The sequence below is a fragment of the Manis pentadactyla genome, chromosome 8 (assembly GCF_030020395.1).
Source record: "Manis pentadactyla isolate mManPen7 chromosome 8, mManPen7.hap1, whole genome shotgun sequence".
Classification (NCBI taxonomy): Eukaryota; Metazoa; Chordata; class Mammalia; order Pholidota; family Manidae; genus Manis; species Manis pentadactyla.
The window spans coordinates 33,279,583-33,295,400 of NC_080026.1; the positions used below are offsets into that span (position 1 = coordinate 33,279,583).

General features: G+C 36.2%; 1 protein-coding gene across 1 annotated transcript in view; it reads right to left on the reverse strand.

The window, feature by feature from the left end:
• The window catches only part of THSD7B (thrombospondin type 1 domain containing 7B), a 918,476-nt gene that overhangs the window by 692,374 nt on the left and 210,284 nt on the right, over positions 1-15,818 (reverse strand). The gene's annotated exons all lie outside the window — the stretch shown is intronic.

Sequence of the window (15,818 nt, forward strand, 5' to 3'; positions counted from 1 at the left end):
ACATGCAGAACTGCCTTCTTCATGTCCAATACTTTGGCTCTTTTTCTGCTCAGCATCCTGTGCTGCATGGGTAACACTAGAACCCTCAGCTCCAACACTTGCCATCATTTTCACGGTGAAGGTCACCAAAACGCTTACCCTGTATAGTAGCACTGATACATATGTATTCTATCTTGTTCATTTGCAGAGCACATTGCTTTCATTTCTGTTTAGAGATGGGGTGCACTGGTGTCTTTGGACAACATTACAAACTGCCTGGCAATTCTCCCACACGGAAGAAATTTTGCAAACTCCCTAGATCAAGACTCTGAAAGTCATTCCATAAGATGGGCTACAGAGAAAGTTACATAAGAATCAGTAATTTATATTTATGTAAAGAGACTTTCTTGTTGTAATAGAGATAGAAAATGAAATCTAAATTTGTTTTTCAGTTTAGATTTAGTTTATTCCATAAACAAAGTCTCAGGACCCTAAGCATTAGAGACCCCTTCTCCTTGTTTGGTGCCCTGCAGCAAAAGCCCACTTGCTTTCACTATATCCTGGTGTCAGTGTTCAGCTTTGCTGCAATTCAGGGGAGCAGATCCAGGTTTATTTGATTGGGTTACAAAAGAAATTGATACTTTACATTTTAATGTAAAAATCATTTTGTATGATTATTCTATGGATTTTATCCAAAAAGAGTTCAATATATATGATGATTTTTTCTAATTAAAGAAGACACCTTAACATCTCAATTATGTGTATATTCCCAGTAGGAAATAATTTTTAAAAATAAAGATACTTAGTTATATTCCCTTCTTGTATAATAGGAATAGAATTCACTTACTCATTCTCCTCTTATTTTGAACATAGCAAGTTTATAAGTACACAAAATTATCTTTCATGGAATCAACTATGAAGATAGAGGGGCAAGTTTTACCTGAGATAACTGCCTATCTTGGGAAAGTTTGGAAAATATTTCAAAAACATACATGATTAGTTAGAATCATTTTGTTTCAAACTTTTTAAAAAGGTAAATTAAGGCTAATTATACCTTTTTAGATAATGCATTCGTATTCTTAGATAACATTATTTTCTTATTTTGGTATACCCACTTGCACACATTCAAATATGCAACAACTAGTGATATTGGAAAATGCAAATTAATCTAAAGTATGTAAATAAACTACATGAAACAAAACATTCTTTAAATGCTGAATTATTTATATCATCTGTCTAACTCATTATGCTTTCTACCAGAATGATATGACAGACTCAAATTGATCATTTCCCAACCAATTCAGGCCATTTGGCAATAGTAAACAACTCTTAAGCTATTTGATCATCATCCATGCCATTTTTATGAGTTACCAAGATGTGTAAATTCAGTTATTTTTATCAGCCTAACAAATCACACACATTGTGAAACAATCTGATCAACTACTCCATATTAACATTTTTGATATCCAAGACCAAGTAAATTGATAAACTGTTTATTTGGAGATAGCCTAGAATTATAGTCTTTTAAACCTCAGAGCATATGTTCCATTTATTTACCAATTCTCTGTCAGTCCAAGCTCACATCTTCTGCACTCTGCTTTGTGATCCTAGGTCTGAAAGTCTGAAAACATACACTTCTCAGATTCCCTTGACAGATGCTCTCTGGTTAGTGTCTGTTACTACAAAGCAGTGATGGAAGAGGAGAAGGGTGGAGAGGAGAGAAAAGGAGAGCTGGGTCTCTACGGTTTTCCAACTCCATCTGTACCCTCCCAGCAGCATGGATAGCTCCAACTTCCCCTTCCCTTGGCATCTGGGCAGCAGCCCAAGGCACACCTGAGGAACAAGACCAGCCCTGCAGCACTCTCCCAAAGGGCCTAGCCTGCTGAATGGTTCCTCTGAGTCACCAGTCATGGCCCCATGGTGGCCATGCTCCTAGGTTCTCATAACACCACCTCTTCCCTTCATTACCCCAACCCAAAGAGTGGCAGCCACCTTCTACAATGATCAATTTCTGGGTTATCTCTTTGACCACTCAATACTCTCTCAGTTTCCCAATATCTATATTAAATTCATTTTATTTTAAATATCTAAGTCTTTTCTATGTCTTGAATGGGGCCCAATTGACATACTATGTAATGTATTTTAAAGGAACAATTATTTAATATATAAGACTAAAAGAAAGACACATAATCTGGTTCAAGCTCACATTTGCCATAAGACCTGTGTGCATTTAGAAAAATTACATGACCTCTAAGCCTTTGTTCACTCATGTATAAATTAAATATAACAGAAATACATATTTAAGAAAGTGTTATTATTTGGTGAGGTTAAAAGAAGTGATGCAGATTAATTTTTCAACATAGTTTCTGGCATGTGATAAACACTCAGTAGATGTTTACATTATTATTTTCATTATTACTATTCAACAAACGCAACATTCCATTAATTGTTGCTAGGTGATTGTACATATTTCCAAAACATACCTGGGGAAGAAAACATACAGGTGATTCCTAATAAATAAAAATTCTAAAACTATGGTATTCTACATCACCTTTTGCACTGAAGCATCACAGGAAGAGAATGGTCTACACCGATTTTTTATATCTTAAAGATACCAACTACAAAATCTCCATTCAAAATGAATGTCAATATCTAGAGTTCCTTATTAATCAGTAAATTTTACCTCAGAAAGTTATATTCACACTCTTTCATATATATCTCAATATAAACTATAATGTAAAAATCTTTTTATAAAAATAAAATCATGCATTTTGACAAAAAACACATAAACTCATTTTGAATTGAAAAATACCCAAATACAGACATAACAGTATACAATGTGAAGAGCAAATTTTATCAATAGCAGGAAGAAAAATAAATGTCTTAAGTTCAGATGAACATTAAATTTCCATATACACCATAATGAGAAAAGGGCATAATCTGAATCATTATTACTTAATAACTTCCATTTAGTCTAACTTTCATGAAACTATTACATCCTTTTGAAATATGTGGTTCTAAGATAAAGCATTAGCTCATGATATTTCAGTCTTACAATAATGTTTCCCTAACCAATACAAGTCATCAAGGAATAAAATAATTGCTTTCATCGAAACTCCACATATTAATTTGTATGTCCAAAATGCCAGAGTTCAAAAATATTATCCTAAATATTAAAACTCAAGGTCATTACTTTAATGAACTTACTTATGTGAAACACCAAATGCAAGAATGTACTAACAAAACAGTGATTTGAAACAGATGGTAAATTCAACAGCTTGCTACAGATGGCATAAAAATACAATGTATTTGTCAAGTTTGGTTTTGATCAAAAAAGTAAATTGAAAACACTTTTGCACTGTTACAGTCATAGAATGAATATGTTGAAGACATATTTGGAAATCCATTTTTATAAATAATGTTTGAAAATGATGAATTTTGCTTATCCTGTAATGACAAACACCAATTAAAAAAAAAAAACCTCCATTACAAGAAAAGAAAAAGTGCAGAATAAATTAAAACAAGGATATGTAGTCTTTAAATTCAACCTATTTGCTGAAAGAGGATGTAAAGGTGGGGAAAAGAAAGTCTTCCACATTGAAAAGCAAAAGCCATTAAGGACTATGAAAGAAACCACATGTGAAGGGTATAAAGATGCACAAAGGTAAGTAAACATTTGAAAGGAGAGTAAGGTAGGTTAAGGAAACATATAGTTCATAATGACCAGTACACAAAGACAGGACATACCCTGCTCCCCTAGGAGAATGAGAAGACTGATTACAACATCAAGGAAGAAAGGAAAAAGAAATAATATCTCCCAATTATAACCTTTGTGCTCCCTAACACTGAGGGAGGGTAAGGGAGCCTGAGAAGGAGGGAAGGCAAGATTGGATATGAGAGAAGAGGGAAGTACTGGGAGTAAGAAATGATATAATTAGAATCTTGATTCAGTTTACAACATAGATCTATTAAATGACTTTAGATCCTGGGTTTTTTTGAGAGGAACAATCTCCCTGAATCCAGTGATGTTCAAACTTGGGTTTTCACTATATCACTGGAAGAATTTTCAAAATAAACCATGTCTGTATAGCTGCCCACCCCTCAAAAAAGTTTTGATTCAGTTGCTCAGGGTACAACTCAAGTACTGAGATGTTATAAAATTGCTGTCGGTGGTCCACACCTGCTGCCACGTGTAAAAAGTACCATTTTAATCATTTAGCTCTGTCTCCCTAATAGCAATTTCCTTCAAACCCACGTTTATTTAATGTTTATACACACATTTAAAGTATTTTACATAAACCAACGCTCACCATTTGCAATAGCAAAAGTTTTCAGCAGCCTAAATGCATTTCAACCAGGGACTGATTAAATGTTACAGAAACCTGTATAATGGAATGCTACCTAAAATTATGGTCTTATGTCTAATATATATTATTTTTAATAATATTTTATCATCAAATACATTGTTTAAAGTATCAAATAACACCAAAAAACACTGTGAACTATTAAAAATTTAAAAAGCTTGTTTCTCCTGTTCTTGGCTATTCCCCAAAGTAACTGTTTTGAAACTATTTTTATCTCTGCTGACATTGACCACACCAGATTTCTTAACAATACGCTGGTATTTCTCTATCTTAACTCATCAGTGCTGGACAATATGTATGAACCTCCAGGACAGATAAGGACACAGCTCTCACTACCTCTGAACCCTCCCTACCTCGAGTTCAGCAGAAAACGCTGGTTGCCTATCCAGCTTTCACCCTTGAGGTGAGACTCTAAGCCCATTTTGGTGGCCCATTCTCCTTGACAGTGAGTTGGTTTTAGGGGTGGGCATGTAACTATCATCCTGTTCACAGAGACTTGGTAGGAAGTCTACTGCGGAGTTACTGGGAACCATTTTCTAGATTCCAAGAATGAGACTTCAGTAGAGATAATCCTCTTTCTGTTTCTGGACTTGATGTGAACTGAATGTAATGCTTGGAACTTTGGCAGCCGTCTTGTGACCTGCCTGAGGATAGAGCCAAAAGAAAGCAGAGGAGAGGTAAACATGCAAAGAGAAGGGGAACCCAAACCCTACCAGCACTGTGGCAGCAGCTTTCCCATCTCAAACTTCTTACGTGAGACACTAAATTTAAATTATGGTAAAACCAAGTTGGCATTCCTTGTTACTGTTGAGTGTATCTTAACTGAAGTCCCTCAGCTGCTCTCTCCATTCTCCAGTGTAATTTTATTACATATTTTTGGTTAAACCAATGACCCAGTGTTTGTGTTTTGTATCTATATAAGTTTTTTTTCAGTGATAAACTATGATTACATCTGCCTCTCTATGCAATATTTCATATTCTTAGAATTTAAAATATGTCTCACTTTTCATTTGCTTAGCTTTATTTGTGCATATGGCTTTTTCTTCCTACACCATACATGAAACTTTCAAGGCAACGTTTCCCATACCTGGAAGTATGAAAATCTATTTCTTTAATATTTAAGCCTAACTAATAATTTGTTAGAAAATTAAAAACTTTGATATATTACCTTACAGCTCCCAATCTTCCTATTCAGAAATCCAGTGCAATTTTTATGCCCAGTTCCTGGTATATAAGCTGTTATTTCTTTTTTTCTCTTTTTCTCTTTGTAAATGTTTAGGATGCTCTCTTTATTTCTGATATTCTGTATTTTCCAGACCAAGGTGACCATGTAATTTAATATCCTCACTTGGACACCTCTGAGAGCGAATGTATATGTTATCAATGATTATGCCAGAACCACAGGTATAAATCAGGATCGCACTGAGAAAACTAAGACATGCAGTCTTTATAAAAATACCTAATAATCTACCAATGCATTTTTAACTAAGAAGCTCCCTCCATGTTTCCCACATCTTCCATTCACCAGCTATAGACCAGATCAACTGCTTTTTAGGCCTGCAAACCACAGTTCTGTAACTTCCCATTATAGACTTCCTGGAAAGTGTCTTTGTCTTATCCTCTTGTTTTAAATAGTGGCATGTGTCTCTGTCATGTGTTTCCTTTTATTTACATAGAAAATATTTTCTAGTACTTTTGCTTTCTTGGTTGACTCCATTTCTTGGAACACATCATTAAACAGCTTATGGAAAAAAGGCAATTTTTGAAAAATGGAAATATGAAAATCTATTTCTTCTATATTTAAACTGAATAATCTGTTAGAGAATTTAAAACTTTGATATAGTATCTTACAGCTCCCAATCTTCCTATCTAGAAATCCAGTGCAATCTTTATTCCCAGTTCCTGGTTTATAAGCTGTTCTTTTTTCTCTCCCTCTCTTTTTCTCTTTGTAAATGTGTAGGATGCTCTCTTTATTTCTGATATTCTGTATTCCATTATTTGTACTTTAGACTTGTTTCTTTCCACTTACTCAGTGGAACCGGACAGGACCTTTCAATCTAGTTCCTGATATGTTTCAACTTGGGGAAATTTCTTGCATTATTATTTCTTGCTTCACTATTTCAATACCTTTTTTCATTTCTGTCTTTCTCAAATTATTACTTAACAAATATTAGACCTCCAAAGTTAATTTTTTTACTGTTTTTTTTTTATTTTCCTTTTTTATCATAGTGTTTTTCCTGTTCTTTGTTTTTCTTTCTTTCTTGTTTTATTTTATTTGGTTCTGAGAAATCCTCAGCTTTATGGAGTCAACATTTTGTCCTATTTCTTTCAAGGTATTAATTTTTAAAACAAATTTTTCTCCTACACGTCTACTTTCTTCAAGTTCCTTTTGTAAAAATGTAGTTTTGTTGTTGTTGTTTGTGTTTTCATCTTCGAGGCTTCCCTCAAATGTGTGGTGATATTGGCTGTTCAATTATATTACACATGAAAAGCTGTTGGAAGTTTTCATTTGGTGAGCTTCACTTATAGTGATTAAGTGGTGGATTTTTTTAGGGGATCCCATGTTCCCCAAAAGTTGATATTTCTAGGTCTTTTCTCTGAGGTTTTCAGTTTCTGCAAAGAAAAATCCTCTATGTCCTGCCTGGTGTGTTCTGGGCAGCAAATGAGGGCTGCAGATCTCTACTTACTCCCTCCTTTAGACTTTCACTATCTTCACAAAATATTTTTCCAAAAAAAAAAATGCTTATAAGTAAATGATAGTTGTAAACTCATATTAAGAAATAAAAACAGGATGAATTGATGAACAAATTAACTCAAAAAATATTTTAGGACCCACAGCATCTAATGCATAATGTTCGATGCTCTCTGAAACTCAACAATTGTTAAGATTAAATATTATCTGTGAAAGAGTTCACAGTCTACTGTAGAGAAAGACACTGGCATAACTCACTTTAGAACAAGATCTATGTTCCATGGTCTTGCAGAGAGGGTCGCTGGCAATAGAGGGATACCCTAATGAGTGCTGAGAGGCAAAACGAATGGTCTAAGAGTGGAGCAGTCATGTCTCACTACAGGCACCTGGGAAGGCTTTGAGAAGGACTTAGGCTTTATATGACATGAGGGACTTTAAAGGTCAAAAACAGTTAGAGAAAGAAGTAAAGGAGAGCTTTCAAAGAAAAAATCCAACATATAGAGGCAAGGGAATCAAAGCAAGTCATTACTAGAATGGCAAGTGGACCAGCATCTGGCATAGTTATATGAGCTCAAGATGCGAGTGGAAACTTGCAGATGTACAGTGAGGTCACCTGAGAAGTATCTTAAATTTTAGGGTAAAAATACTGCATTGTTTTCTCTGGGCAATTGAACATTATTAGGTTTTGTGGGGTTTTCTAAGTTAGTTCTTACTGTATGCTGGCTAACATGCTATGTACTTTTCATATTATCCAAGCTGTTGTTTTAGAAATGAGAGTCCAGTTGCAAAGTGTGAGGTGGATGTGAGGAGAGAGAAGCCAGAGGGCAAACCGAAAAGAATTAAAAGGCTATTGTTGTCTACTTAACAGTTTAAAAGAAAGATCAATCAAAGATGGAATAAAAACCTAAATATTAAAAGCTTCTAGAAAATAATATAGGAAATATCTGCATAAGCTCAGGATAGAAAATAATTTCTTACACAAGGTTCTAAATGCACTAACTAAATTATTGATAAGAAGTTTGTCTACATTAAAATTAAAAACTCTCATTTTTAAAAGACACTACAAAGAAAATGAAAACACAGACATAGCAGGAAAATACTTTTGCATTATATATATCCATCCTAGAAACATACAAGGAATCCCTAGAAAATCAATAGGAAATAAAAAGAAAACAAAGCAGACAGATGGTCAAAACGACTTGAATAGGTATTTAACAAAAGAGAAATCCAAATGGCCAATAAACATGAAAAGATCCTCAATTTAACCAGTAATCACAAAAATGCAAATTAACACTGCATATAGATGTCTTTAAACACATATATTCACACGCAGAGAAACAAAAATTGTTTAAAGCCTGATAATACCATCCATTATTATGACATGGAATAATACCAGTGTCCATGTGCCAAAATAAGTGGGAATTGTTTTCATCATTTTGGAAAAGAGCTTTCCATTAAGAGTAGATTAAATACATGCATGCCTAGCAAATCTACTCCAAGATAAAAATCCCACAGAAACTCGTGCACATCAAATTTTGATATATCCATAAAATGTTCAGAGCAGTACTGTTTGTAATAGTAAAAGTAGAAACCATCTAAATATCCCAACAGTAGAATGGAAAAATAGTGGAATATTCTTTCAACTGAATACAGTATAGTAATAACATACAGCAACATGATACTGTATGGATAAATCTCAGATACACTAATGGAGTTGAATAATCAAATCACAAAAGATCTATATACAGTGTAATTTCATTATATAAAGTTCAAAACTAAGCTATTTTCTTTAAGAAAACATCCATCAGTGTTTTTCTAATGACAAAAAAGGAAAATGTTATTATAAATGCCTGGGAAAGTGTTTTCCTCTGGCTGAGAGAAGACTGAAATAGAGAAGAGACACATATGGGTCTGAGTAACATTCTTATTCTTGGCCTGGATTGTTACATCATGGCTCACGTTATGATTTTTCCTAAGCCTGCATTTGTATATATTTTACTCTAAGAATTTCTATCAACAAAAGATAAAATAAATACAAATGTTCTGAAATTCATGAATAAGGCAAAAGACTTGGGGAAAAAAAAACATCAAAAGCAGAAGAATTGGCTATTGCAGGAACCCAGAAGGAAGGATATGAGGTCTGAGATGAAGGCAGAGGATGGGGAGGAAAGGGACTGGGTCACGACACTAGAGGTGGAATTAATGGAATTTGGTGAGTGATTGTATATAATAACAAAGAGGAATAGAAGAAATGAAGACATCTTCAAGATTGTATTCATGTAACTTGTAAGAAAAATACACCATTTAGTAGAGAGAGGCACTAGGGAAGGCAAGCAAGTTAGCAGGGGAGATGATGACAGGAATGTGGAGTCTAACACTGTGTGACATTCCTGCAGAGATGTCTACTAGTCTTAAAATGCTTGTTTAGGATATAATTCTATTGCAATAATGTACTTAAAATAACCAACCAAGAAATGCTTTTTTGAGTACCTCCCACCTGCAAGATACCATGCTGAGCACTGCAGAGAACACAATAAAAGGTAAGCACGTTCTCTTCCCCAGGAAGCTTACAGTTTAGCCAATACAGGGCATGTATAAATAGCGGCAGCTAGATAAAAAGTAAGGCTAAATGAGTTGCAGAAATGATGAGTGATAGAGTTTAGCATGTGAGGGGAGAGGAAGGAAGGAAAGATGATAAATACACAGAGAGATGGATGGATGGATACATAGATACATATGTGAATGGATGGATAGGGGAGAGAGGGAGGAAATCATTTACAGCTAGTCTTCTTTTTTTTTAACCTGTGTCTTGCCCTAGAACTTGGAAAAAAGAAAAAAATCTTTCCAGACAGAGAAGGTGCTTTAATAGGATATTCAGAGGACACTAAACAAACCAGTCTGGGTAGAATTAGAGAAACAGCAAAGATAACATGGGAATGGTAGAATGAAATCAGATGTTTTCATCAGCTGAATAGGTGATAAGAGAACAAACGAATGATAAAAGAACACAGCTCACAGACCATGCCACCATCTCAGTCAAGATAAAATGAAATCAAGACCTGAGCTAAAATGTGGTAGTAGAAATGAAAGCAAAAGAACTGACTCAAGAGATGTTGTTTAGGAAGAATTAACATAAAATTGACTTGGGGGAGAGAGAAAAGCTAAAGCCAGGTTTGAAGGTTTGAAGCAGAGATAGCAAGTTCCTTGAGACCCATGTGAGAAAGAAGTTAGCCAGGAGGGCACATTCTGGAAAGGGACATGAGCGCTATTTAAAGCACTGGAGGATACGACGAAGCTGGTTAATCAAGCAAAAATGCCCAATGCTGTCTAGAAAAATTAGAGCATTTGCTCAGGGAAAAAGTTTCATCAGCAGAAGAATGAAGATGTATGCACATAAAAGTGAAAGCTGAATCTAAGGAAGGGAATCAGAGTTTATCCAAAATTTATCCAACTTATTTATACAAAAATCATATACTGAGCACCTACCACATGTGATATACCATAGGAACTTTGAGTTAAGAAGACAGAAAAAGAATTAGAGGGAGGAAGTGAAAGAAATCAGTATGTTTAACAAGGGAAAAGAAACCATTAAAAAAATGACTATGATTAGCAACTCCCCATTTACCCCTGGCAACCATGGGTATTAATTTCAATTATGCAAAGTGAGTAATTTCCAGAGATCTGTCGTACAGTGTGCCTCTGGTTAAAACCTGTATTTACACATAAAAATCTTTTAGGAGAATAAATCTCATTAACACATAATAGTTTTTTTAAAAGATATGTTCCAATAAAATAACAGACAAATAAAAATCAGCAGCAAAAGGGAAAACCAGATCGTCTCAACTGGACAGTAAGAAATAGTGGTTGCAGAAAGACTAATAGAGCCAAATATAACAGAGATATCAAGGAGAAATAGACAGTAAAAGGGCCTGTGAAATGCCATTATAGTTAAAATGTGTTGCTGAGCTTCAGGAAAGCAATTTCATTGATGTGAAATGGACAGGGGCCATTGCTGGGAAGAGCGAGTTCTGTATTTGCCCCTCTACCCAAAGCACTTTCCTCATGGAGCTCCTCCACCTCCTTCAGTTCTTTGTCCAAATGCCATCTTCTTAGTGGGACCTTCCCTAGTTCTCCTGTTCAAAACTGTAACCCCCAACTTTCCTTTTCCATTGTCATACTCTACTTGCATTGTAGCCCTTATCTCTACATGTTATTTATTTATAATATTATCTGTCTCAGCCCACATAGACTCCATGAGAGCAGGGATTTATGTCTGGTGTTTGTAGCTCTGGTGTCTAGAACAGTATCTATACCAAGCACATCCTGAAAATCAAGTCAAGAAGGTAAATGGAAAGAGGAAGGTGCAGTATTAACTGTATTACGTGATAGGCTGCATGACAGATAATAGGAGGATAGAGAACTGACAGTAGGATTTTGGAAGATGGCCTTAGCAAAAGCAATTTCGAAAGAAGAGTATGAAAAAAATACCTGATTGGAGTGGGTAAAAACATTAAGGAGTAGTGAGGAAGTAAATCTGGAAGTATAAACAATCCTTCTACAGAGGTCTGCTGTACCAAAAGGAGAAATGAGATGATTACTGGAGAGATGTTTTTGTTTTTATTTGTTTTGAGACAGCAAATGTTACAGAATATTTGTACAAGGATGAGAATGTTCAAGTAGAAAGGGGAAAGTTAATAATGCAAAATTAGGGGATAGTCAGTAAAATGATACCACTGAGAAGTCAAGAGGGGGTGAATTCTGGTGCACACTGTCAGCGGATGGCTGCGACAGAAGTAGAAGCAATTACTCAATGGCAGCAAGGAAACAAGGCCCCGCGTGGATGCACCATGACTGGAGATGGAGCAGTTCTCTACTGAATCTTTTCTTCATGAAAGGAGAATTGCCTCTTGTGGAGATTTAACAGAAGACATGGAATAGTTGTCTGGAGCATGAGAAAATACATTTGCTAGGGAGATGTGACAGGCTCTTTAGGCACATTGAGTGGCTATGAGAAATTTGTGCTATGAATGCTGAAGTGAGAACATTCAGCAACGCACCTGTGGGTTCCTTTCTAGCTATGTTTACTGGCAAGGATACCACTGTAGTGGCTGGAGGGTTGGGTTAAACCCCTACGACGAGCACCATTTTCTACCAAATAATAACATACAGCCCAAACGAATAGGTCCTCACATGCCCTAGACACACCATTTTAGCATATTAACACATGCATACTACATCTAGCAATCAAAAGGAATCATTTACTCGTATTTCTCAAAGAACGTTTGAGGGGATCCTCAAAACATGCAAATGCCACTTGCTCATTCTGTTCACCCCAGGGATACCCTTGGAGCTTTTCACCACGTTACCTACAGTCTCCCCATCAGCACCTCCATGACAGGCTTGGCTCAGCCCTTCCTCTTACTTTGCCTCTTCTGTTGTCCTCATTCTCTTCTAATTCTCTTGAGCAAATTAGGAACCTTTCAAACACAAACTGCCTAACTTTTCTTCTCCTGTTCTTCCCTACCAATTACTCTGATCTGTAAGATAAATGGAAAGGTGCAGTGGGAGGGATGTCAGGGCTTGTGCAGTGCCAAACAGACCACTCCAAAGTCTTCCACACAGAGTAGGCACAGGAAAGCTGTGCAGAATATTGATACATTCATCCCTGTTACATATTTTTAACTACCTAATTCCTACCCCAAAAGTAGTATTTTGACCTATTGCATTTACCTGTGGAATATAACATTCATAAACACTAATGTAACCTCCATGTATCATTCTATAAGAACTTCTACTTCGACCCTCTGTTGAAACAAACAGGTATACAAAAAAAATCTGGATTTCAAGATAAATATTTTATAATCAAAACTTAAGAATTAGCTTTTATGTTACTTCATTCAAACTGTATGTATGTTTTATAACTGGCAAAAAACACCCCAACACTTGTTATTCCCATAAGAAAAGTAATGGATCACTTATTTTATTAAGTTCTATATCTCAGCAAAATTATAAAGTATTTTCTGTAGTATCTTAACATTTTACAGAGAATTTTCTCTCGAATGCCTTGTGAGTATTCCTACACTACAGTCCTAGACAATTGCTCAAGCCTGGGACAACCCCCACGCCCTCTCTTACTCTGTTCGGCTGTCCTCAGAACCTCTGTTTTCTTTGTCTTCATGATATACACCACTGTGAAGGTGCTGCCTCCTCCTTTCCACCCAAGACTGACCAGGAAAGTTTCAGAAAACTCTCAGGTAAATATTAAGATAACATAGTGACGACACAGAGCCATCCCAGCTCTCCACAACTCTGCAGCTTCCACAGGCAAGGTCTTCTTCAACTTTTAGGATTTTTATTGCCATAGGCAGTATAGATACAGGTAATGCAGATTTTAACAATAAAGATAGCTTGTTTCCTATTGCTGCTGTAGCAAACCTAGTAGCTTTAAACAGAAATGTATTACATTGCAATACTGAAGGTGAGAAGTTTGAAATGGGTCTACCAGGCTAAAACCTAAGTGTGGGCAGGGCTAGGCTCCTTCTGGAGGCTCTAGAGAAGAATCTGTGGCCCTGCCTTTGCAACTTCTACAGCTGCCTGTGTTCCTGGCTCATGGTCCCCTTCCAGCTTCAAAGCCTGCAACAGCCAGTCTAGTCTTTCCCATGCTGTGTCACCCTGATGCTCACTCATCATCTGCCTGTCTCTTTCATTCACAAGGACCCTCCCTGATGACTACCTTGGGCCCATCCAGAAAATCCAGAGTAATCCCCCCATCTCAAGTTCAGCTGATTAGCAACCTTAGTTCCACCTACAACCTTAATTCCATTTTGCTATTTAGCATAACATATGCCAGGTTCCAGGTTCCATGGGCATCTTTGGGGGCCATTATTCTGCTCACCATAGATATAAACATTACAAAATCTAAGAAATCTTTTTTAAGTTCTCAAATTTACATTCTTTAGTTCTCAATTTCCTTGCTGATATAACGTAACTGAAAGTTGGATGAGGCTTTTCTTCTTTCCCATTATTTTGCAGGATGGAGCTTACTACATCGTACCATATGCACTGTACATGAATAGCCCATATGGACTCCCTCCATGATTATGTATCTTCCTTAAATACAAAGGTAAAGAAGCAATAAACCCATAAGAAAAAGTGCCTCCTGTTTCAAGTTGGACATTCATAAGTTTGAAGACCTCCATAGTAAGGAGCACCAAATTCTGCCAGGAATGATCCATTCTGGGCATTCCCTCTGAGCTTTACTAATTCTATTGGAAATATGTGCCTAGTACACATGGTGTGGGGGATCACGGGGAGAACAGTGTATCACAGAGAAGGGACATAGTGGATCTCTGGCAACTTGCTGCACTGATGGACAGTGACTGCATTGGAGTATGGGTGGGGACTTGATAATATGGGTAAATGTAGTAACCACATTGTTTTTCATGTTTTTTCATGTAAGAGTGTATATCAATCATACCTTAATAAAAAAATTTTTAAAAAAAGAAAGAAAATATGTGTCTAAACACCAGTAATACCCATAAGTCAATATGAAAGCTTTCCATCAGAAGCAGGTATCTTAATTTTTACCCGAGAACTTTCCTAGTCTCACATTTCCAAACATGTCATTTCTCCCCCTGCAAGCCCACATTTCACCCTTCATTCTTCTGTTTATAGGACCATCAGTGATAGTGGCAGCTAAAAAATTTCTCTATATAAAAGAGATTAAAGATAGGAAACTTGTTGGATAGAATGCCTGTAATTAGGGGCGGTGTGTTAACACTGTTTGAAAAGCACTTTTCAGGAACGACATTGAAATTATCCATTTCAAGTAACAAGAGTGAAGCTGAAGGAGCTCTTGGAAAAGCTAAAGGTATTCCTGTCCCAAACCACCCCATTGTTACCAGCAATGATGGACAAAGACCACGAAAACTTTATATTAGGAAGAGAATAAATTATAGACCATTCTGGTCCAAGTTCAATTCATTGAATGCCCTCAAATGACTACCTGAGGGAGGCATCGTCACTCCAGACCAAACAACTGGTACTCGCTAACTCAAAACAGTGAGCAGTGCAGCTCTCAGTTCTGAATCTGAGTGAGTTTAATTCTGCATCAAGTATGGTCTTCCTCCAGTCTGGTGTCCTGGTTCTTTCCCTAAACTTAATATCTGATTCCTGCCTCCAAAGTTTCTCTCTCTTGCCAGTTCTCAATTCTAGTTGTAGAAAAATGTCAGAACTTCATCTAAATAAGCACAAAATCAGCCATAACCATCTCTCAATATATTTATAGAGGCAACTGGTAGGAACACGAATACCTCTCTCTTAGCTATGTATTCTATTTTTACTCAACCAGATTTCAAGTGGAAAAACATCTGGATAAGGAGGAATAATGGCTTTAAGTAACTTCAAATTCAACCCACTCTGCTAAGAAATCAACAAGAAAACCCAAGATGATTTCTCTGACCAAATGTGCTATTCAAAAAAGCTCATGCAAGGAGTGTTTTGATAACCAGGTAACAATTTTAAGAGAATGTGGAAAGTAGTAGGTTTCTACAAAACCTGTATTTAGGAGCACAGTGAAGCAGTAAATTCAGAAAATGAGAAGTTCTATGAAAGAAAAGGTAGGACGCCTGAGTTTCAGTAATTCACTTTGACAAATGCTCTAAATTGGACTGAAAGGAATAAGCTGCTGTTCAAGAGGTGAGAGTGGCAGCTTACCTGTTTCAATTTCTACTTCCCTGAGTGGGCCCAAGTAGAACTCTGAGAAAAATGTTGCACAGTCAGAC